Source organism: Doryrhamphus excisus, chromosome 7, assembly GCF_030265055.1.
Source record: "Doryrhamphus excisus isolate RoL2022-K1 chromosome 7, RoL_Dexc_1.0, whole genome shotgun sequence".
Lineage (NCBI taxonomy): Eukaryota > Metazoa > Chordata > Actinopteri > Syngnathiformes > Syngnathidae > Doryrhamphus > Doryrhamphus excisus.
In genome coordinates, this window is record NC_080472.1 from 19952135 (window position 1) to 19960748 (window position 8614).

An 8614-nucleotide genomic window follows, 5' to 3' on the forward strand; every position below is an offset into this window, starting at 1 on the left:
CAATGCGGCCCTCTCTGGCAGAATACGGTACTGCAGGAAAGCCTGGATATATCCAGTATATCGATTTTTTTGTGCATTGCAGATTTTTGGTCGAAATATTTTCTTTATCGAGGTTTTTTTTAATCACGAAATAAATGGTTGACAAAACATATTAAAATACCCACAATTAATCCATTATTTATTTTCATATAGTCACTTTCTAATTTAATATTCCTAAAATTGCTACTTAAATCTCTGTTTTGTTTATTTTTTCTACTATTATGACTTAATACGAAATATTAAAACGAAACTATCAAAACATATTAAGAGACTTAATTTTACCTCATTAAATATTTATATATATATTTATTATTATACTTATATTATATATATTTACATATAATATAGTATATATTTATTTAAAAATTGCTACTTAATTATATATATATATATTATATATATTTATATATACAATATAGTATATGTTTATTTAAAAATTGCTACTTAATTATATATATATATATATATATATATATATTATAATATATATATTTATATATATAATATATTTATTTAAAAATTGCTACATAACTCTCTGTTTTGTTTATTTCTCCTATTATGACTTTTTTAAAAATCACAAAATAAACCGTTGACAATCAAAACATATTAAAAGACCCATAATTAATCCATAATTTATTTATTCTCATATAGTCATCTTCTTATGGTTGTGTCATAATTTTACCTCATTTAATATTCCTATAATTGCTACTAAATTCTCTGTTTTGTGTATTTCTCCTACTATTATGACTTTAAAAAAAACATATTTTAGTCTTTATTTTTAAATGTTATGCTATTTTTTTCTGTTCAAACTAGGACTCCATTGCCCTAACATTTAGTCTTTATTTGTGTAAATTACTGTTTTTTTTAATTGTATTTTTAGACCAAATTGGGGCCAGCAGTGATTGATGTGATATGTGCCAAACAGTAAACAGGAAGTAGTAGCTTGAGTTGTACTGACTGTCGCCCTCTTATGATAAAAAGTGGTACTGCATGGCCAATGATAACCATCATAATGAATAATACTGCTTTTGTTCTCTATGTTTAAGCCTTCATGAGCATTATGAAGCTGAAATATCGCCTAGGCGGATGTTACGGATGCGTTTCAAACATTTCCATGCACTGGCGGAAGGACAAATGTCTGACTTTGTGTCCCGTGTGTACACTGGGTGACAAATAGCTGACAGGCCGCCTGTCTGGTGGCAGGTGTTGCTTGGTTTTGGCGGGTGGGGGGAGTGTAGCGGTGGGACGGCTCGGGCTCACATTGTCCTGTCGGCTGTATTGATCTCCTTCGGTCTCATTTAGCCGCTGCCAAAACTCACAGCTCTCCCCGTATTGACAGGCGGCGTCTTCATCATATAAGACGCTCACTGGAGACAAGTCTGGCCAATTCATTTTTTTTAAGATATTATACTGACAGGTCTGAGTGAATGGGCCTGAAGCTTTTTTTGGGGTGGGGGTTGGGGGGTGTTTTAATTAAAATGCCACAAATGGAGAGGAGTTAGAAAAACAATTTGTTCATTTTCATTACAAAATGAAATGAATTGCCGAGAGGGTTTGAATCCCATGGAAACGAGCCATCTGCCGCTGCTGCTTGTCATATTTCACCGAGTAAATTGGGACCTTAAATGGAGCCGCTATCAATGAAAAGAGTGTGAAAGTTAAAGTTGGCTCGTAAACTCTTATTTTAACGACTCTATATTCAATGAGTCATAGTATAAAATAGGTTAGAGCGCAGGCCTCACAACTAGAAGACCCGAGTTCGATTCTACCCTCGGCCGTCTCTGTGTGGAGTCCGGTTTCCTCCCATATTCCAAAATATTCATTAATTCATTAATTTTCTACCGTGGGGGTGCTGGAGCCTATCCCAGCTGTCTTCAGGCGTGAGGCGGGGTACACCCTGGACTGGTGGCCAGCCAGCCAATCACAGGGCACATATAGACAAACAACCATTCACACTCACATTCATACCTATGGACAATTTGGAGTCGCTAATTAACCTAGCATGTTTTTGGAATGTGGGAGGAAACCGGAGTACCCGGAAAAAACCCATGCATGCACGGGGAGAACATGCAAAGGCTGAGGGTGGAATCGAACTAGGGTCTCCTAGCTGTGAGGCCTGCAGGCTAACCACTCGTCCGCCGTGCAGCCATTCCAAAAACATGCTAGACTAATTGGCAATACAATACAATGTGGGGGCCGCACGGTGGCCAAGTGGTTAGCATGCAGACCTCACAGCTAGGAGACCCGAGTTCAATTCCACCCTCGGCCATCTCTGTGTGGAGTTTGCATGTTTTCCCCGTGCATGCGTGGGTTTTCTCCGGGTACTCCGGTTTCCTCCCACATTCCAAAAACATGCTAGGTTAATTAGCGACTCCAAATTGTCCATAGGTATGAATGTGAGTGTGAATGGTTGTTTGTCTATATGTGCCCTGTGATTGGCTGGCCACCAGTCCAGGGTGGACCCCGCCTCTTGCCCGAAGACAGCTGGGATAGGTTCCAGCACCCCCTGTGACCCTCATGAGGATAAGCAGTAGAAAATGAATGAATACTGAAAAATGTTTTACAGCAGGTTTGGCCCTCGGCACGCTATAAACATACAATTAAAGGAAAAAAGGTAATAAAGAAACAAACAAAACAAAAAATAAAGTTGCAATTTCTGGAAAATTAGGTTGGGTAAAAGCTATAATATTACAAGAATAAACATAATAATAATAATCCATTTTCTATACCGCTTATGCTGGAGCCTATCCCAGCTCCACCCCGGACTGGTGGCCAGCCAATCACAGCAGCACATTCCAAAACAACTATTCCCACCCACATTCATATCTATGGACAATTTGGAGTTAACAAAGAAGCTAACAAAGAAGCTTTGGGAATGTTTACCCAAGTCTCCTAGCTGTGTGGCCTGGCGGAAACCACTAATCCCCCATGCATTTTTTTTTTCAATGTATCCTGAATTGTATTCCGTTGTACCTAATGAAGTGTCCAACCAGTGCACATTCGGCCTCGTCATATTTTTGAAAGGTTTTGGACCTGTGGTCTATTTTTAGCGGGCACAGCGTAATGCGGTGTGACGTGCAAAGGAGAGTGATGGCGGTTGACGTTTCTTTTTCTTTTTTTTTATCTGGTGGTCTCAGAAGGCAGTCCCGCCTCATTAGATGCCTCGCGCAAGGTCGAGCCCAAAGGTCAGCGGGTTTACAAGAGAGCCGTAACGCACGCACCTGTGTCCCCGTAAGGCACAGAAAAAAAAAAAAAGATGGTTGCTCACTTCTGGCGAGGTGAGGTGCTCAGGTAGCGGGCATCTGCTGTTTACTCGTCGACAATGACACAGGCTGTCCACACACACACACACATAAACACACACTGACAGTAAACACCAGCAAGGACGCCGGAACAGGACGGCTGCAATGCATCAAATGGGACCCAACATTGGATCCACAACACACACAAACACAAACTGAGCTTCTTTGGTGAACTTATTTAGGCTAAATAACAGAAATAGAGAAAAGTGGGACAAGGAGACGGGGCCCCGCCCCTTTGGGAGACGGCCCCCGCTCATTTGTCACACAACTAAAAGGGACGTCTGTGCCACATCTATTTCCATCCTATGCTTTTTCTCCGCAGAGCGTCTTGGTCAGTCACCTGTGTGAAGCAAGTGGAGCGCTGGCTGTTATTAGGTGTACCTAATCGTCTGGTCCCCCGAGCGCAGGTGGGCTAACATGGCCGTTCGGCATGAAGGTCAGCGTAAAACAAATTGCGCCCCTTACCCTGACAACGCACCCTTCTCATTTAAATGAGCTGACCCTGTGGCGCATGCGGTTGCCATGGTAACTCTTCCAGCACCAGCACACCGCCGCTAAAATAAATCAACACACAACCAAAACTTTCAGCGCCTTTTACAGTCATGTGGGAAGACGTTTGTTGTTCTGTCATTTTGGATTGAAGATAAAAGGAACGACCCGCAATGGAACATCACTTCTCTTTGTTTTCATGGATGGAAGAATTTAACTATAGGATGTTTGGTATGGACTATAGTTAGAAACACAGCCGTGACACCTGGACTCTACAGGGTAGGGGTTAGTGGGGGTGGTGGGGGGGGGGGGGGGGGGGTCTTGCCTGCACCAATCACAAATTGATGGATGGTGTGGCAGCTCTGCAGGCGCATTCATTAATCCTCCCAATGGCGGCACTCTGCCAGTGCACACAAACGCAGGGGAGCTTCAGGTGTGATTGCTGGCCATCGCTCATTGCACCGCATGCTAGCCACATGCTAACCATGTGCTAGCCACATGCTGACCACATGGTAGCCAAATGCTGGCCACATAATAACCATGTGCTGACCATCTGTTAACCACATGCTAATCACATGCTAACCGTGTGATAGCCACATGCTAGCCACATAATAACCACGTGCTGACCACCTGATAACCACATGCTAACCACATGCTAGCCACATAATAACTACGTGCTGACCACCTGCTAACAACATGCTGACCACAAGCTAGCCACATGCTAACCACATGCTGACCACCTGCCAACCACATGCTAACCACATGCTAATAACATGCCGACCACATGCTAACCACATGCTAACCACATGGTGATCATATGGTGACCACATGCTAACCACGTGCTGACCACATGCTAACCACATGGTGACCATATGATGACCACATGCAAACCACCTGCTAACCACATGGTGACCACATGCTAACCACATTGCTAATACCTGCTAACCACATGCTAACAACATGCCGACTACATGCTAACTACATGCTAGCCACATAATAACCACGTGCTGACCACCTGTTAACCACCTGCTAACCACGTGCTGACCACATGCTAACCACATAGTGACCACAGACTAACCACATGCTATCCACATGCTATCCACATGGTGACCGCAGCGACAAGCAGTAATCGCCCATCACAGGCCGTCACAAAGACAGTGGGATTTACAGACGTCATCAAAGATGCCCCAGAACACCTCGAAACCACCACCAATCAACGCCTACTTTACCTTACTTCCGCTTTGGAATCACACCGACCGTCTCTGGTATTACCTTCCACTTGTCAACACGAGGCGCTACTGCCATCATGTGGTAGTTTAAAGTACTGCAGCAGTCTTGACAAACAGTCTTGGTTGGCTAGCTTTTCCGGTCAGGGCAATGAATGTTTTTTTTCCATCTGTTTTATGGATCATCATTTCTTTTATCTTTTAACATTTGGAAATAAAAGTACTTCATGTCTGTTTATCTTGAGCATTTTAAATGGATATCGTGATTGGATTTACATTTGAAACTTGTCGAGTAATGTGTATGGTTTTTAAAAATAAAAATGTATTTAGCCTATGTGCGGGGCACATATAACACATATAACACACATATCAATATAACTATTGAGAAACGGTTATTATGATTGCATTGTAGGGTATAAAAGGGTATAGACAGCTGGACCGCTAGAGGGCAGTAAGTGTTTTTCCACTTCTTTGTGGTGCCTGACACCCGAACGATCATAGCTCGTGCATCCCAACAAAGAGCCGCACTCTGGTTGATATATTATTTTAAGGCTAAACGGTGAGAAGGAACAAAACTGGAACGTGAGCAGAGTGAGACGTAGTTTTATTCTGTCTATCTCTGCACTGCCTGTAGCTGTAGCCATGGAAGCTAATCACAGTTCGAAGGTCTTCTCCTGACTGCGTGCGGCGTTTTGTGTGAGTTTTAAAACCTAAACACAATATATGTCTCCCCGAAAATACACAAACATATACTTGGTCGTTTAGGGCTGCTGTTTTTTTTAAAGTTACTAACCATGCCACTGAAATCGATGTGGTTTTAAGCTAGCATGTATGCTAGCAGTCCCAGTGATAAGATGGAGGTAAAAGCACAACACATTTGACTTCTGTTGTTTTAGAGGAGACTGCTAGTGTAACTCTACCGCTAATTTATTTTCCATTTTGCCAAGTGGTCATGAATCGAAACGAGAAGCACGTAAAACGAGCATTTCGACAATGAGATATCCTGTTTTCAAACGTCGAACTTGTCTAAGGTATAAGCGAAAGAAATCCACCAGATGGCGCTGTGGCATGTTAAAGGTTGCTTACCCTCCCCGAACTGGGATGTCCAAGACATTTTGCCCTTTTTGGGTGAAAATTGGAATATTCTTTACATGGGATTGATAAAGGCCTATATAGACAGGATTACTTTGTAACAGAAAAACAAATGATACGTCTAACATCTTTATTAAAACATGCTCTGCCAAACGTTTGATTTGTCAGTGTATGCTGTGTAGTGAAATGAGGTCAATGTTATTGAACATTAGTTGGAATAAAATCAAACCAAATTAATCCATATAGATCTGCCATTGTAGAAATAACTGGCCTTCTCATGTTTAAACTCAAACCATTGTAGCAAATATGCTTTTATATATTGCCTTGCTAGCAAATACACCAGTTGTAATGCTGGGAAAACACACGCTGTGATGTTTACCAGCAATCCAGATGAGGTATGTTGAGGTGTTTTTATTTAAATTTTATATACCACAAAATAACATATCTACCATTTGGTAATTAATATCTTAAGAATTTCTTGGTGAGGCAGTTTTTACATTGTGGCTGACGGGCAAAATCCCCCCCCCCCCCCCCCCCAAAAAAAACAGTAAAAGTGTAGAATAGTTTGTGCGAAAATAAAATTACATGTGCAATGTTACGGTTTTCTTGCATAATTTCAGTTTCAATGTTTGATAATTTGGAACAGGATAAACAAAAAAACCTTTAGTATACATCAAGCGCCTTTATTTGTACATTCATTTATAAAAATCAACACGGTCCACATCTATCCAAACCAAATTTGAATACAATATAAACAAACCAAAATGGAGCCAAGGTACAAGACGCGTGTATAATGGGTCTTTTTAAAAAGACTGCAAGTCTTATGTTAAAAGGTCACCTTTCATCAGTCCTGGGAAGACCGAGCTCCAGGGTCTCCCGCAGCAGAGCCTTTAGTCGCGACAGGGTTGACCTGGAAAACTCTCAGACAGTGACAGAGGTCGCATGGAACCATGAAGGACAAAGCAGTGCAACAAATACCTGCCCAGTGTTACCTGACTTTGCAACCAGTGGCCAGACCACAGCTGAGGTGCGTTTGGTCCGCTCGTCGGGCCAGCGCGGCGGGAGGCTTGGGAGCGCTCCCTGACTGGGCGGGGCGGCGTCCAGTGCGCCACTGTGAGACAAATACAGCCCATGAATCGTGCGACACACACAAGCAGTAGTGCTTTCTTTCGACTCGGTAACATTTTAAATAAAAAAAGGTGTAAATGCACTATTCACACCTTTTCCCGCAGGAAAAAAGTTCCTCCGCCTTGAAGGAGTGCGAGGCCACGTCATTCCCCGACATCCGGGTTACCAACATGGGCCAAACATGTCCTCAAAGTCCCTCTGTTGGAAGGCAAGACAATTTTCATAATACTCTGAATCCAGCGCTGTGTAAACACGACTGGGTGAAAGGCATTCGCCGTAAAGAAGCGACGGTGTACCGAGCGAGGCGGTTGGTTTCTGGGAGTCATTGCTACTCGGCGCCATGTTGTCTTCGTGCTCGCTTATCAAGTACTGCGTGGTGTTCTCCGGCGCCATTGCTCCGGGATGAAGTCGTCGCGTACAGGCCGCTGCTCGTCTGTCCTCCCGTTGTTCCACGCTGTAAGGGACGCCGATGAATCTCACTGCCCGTCGCCCGTCCCGTCGTTGGCGCTTCCTGGTGTTCTGCTTCGGCGCGGTGCCTCGACACGATCCGAAGGTCTCGTCCTCCTCGGCGGCCATGCGCAGCTGCGTCCAGCGGAGCTTGGTTGTTGTTGTATTCAAAGTTAGCCGAAGAGCATCCATGTGTTTAGCGCTGCTCACATCCATCGTTTCAATGCACATTTCAAGCTTGTGGAGATAACACTTGTCAGAAAAATAGATTTATATTATCTTACAAAAAAATATACCAGGACGACCTATCTACACAACCTCGTAGCTTCAACGACAGCAGTGCGTCAGCAACACGTTGGTTTTATCCAAAGGTCTTACCCATGATGCACTTCGTTGGCTGTGCTTTGTGTCGTTACTGCCACGTAGTGGTGTGGAGGGGCATCACACTTTTACGCAAGCGTTCAGACTTCTATTGTAACTTAATGATGTAATGTCAGCAGACATTGCGTGTCCATGTGTTTTAGGTCATTCAGTGTGCATGGACATGTATTTAGTTTTGTTTGTCATTCTAAATACACGCTGTGTATTTGAATATAATGTGTATATGTACATATGTTTTCTCTATTTATCTGACACCATGAGTTTGTGTTCTGTGCATTGTGTACTCTCATTTGTGTACAGTCTTGGGAAATAGGAAATCGGTTTTACTGGTTAGCTATTTTCTTGTTATTAGTTTAAATTAGTTTTACTGTGTATTATGTATTTCTTTTTCTTTTGCCTCCACGCACGCCCACTCCGCTGTGATTGGTCAAACACCCAAAGTGCCTCCTACCTATGAACCATATAAGGACGGCCGTCCCTCTGTGACATCACAAAAGGGCAGTTTTACCA

The 8614-nt window shown here is 42.9% G+C and overlaps 1 long non-coding RNA gene across 1 annotated transcript; it reads right to left on the reverse strand.

Annotated features, from left to right (window-relative positions):
• Positions 1 to 6810: 6810 nt before the first annotated feature.
• On the reverse strand, positions 6811 to 8071 carry LOC131132290 (uncharacterized). Its single transcript, XR_009130344.1, has 3 exons — positions 7573 to 8071; positions 7369 to 7474; positions 6811 to 7259 (listed from the first exon to the last, which is right to left on the reverse strand). It is a non-coding gene; the product is annotated as an uncharacterized LOC131132290 (long non-coding RNA).
• Positions 8072 to 8614: the final 543 nt, after the last annotated feature.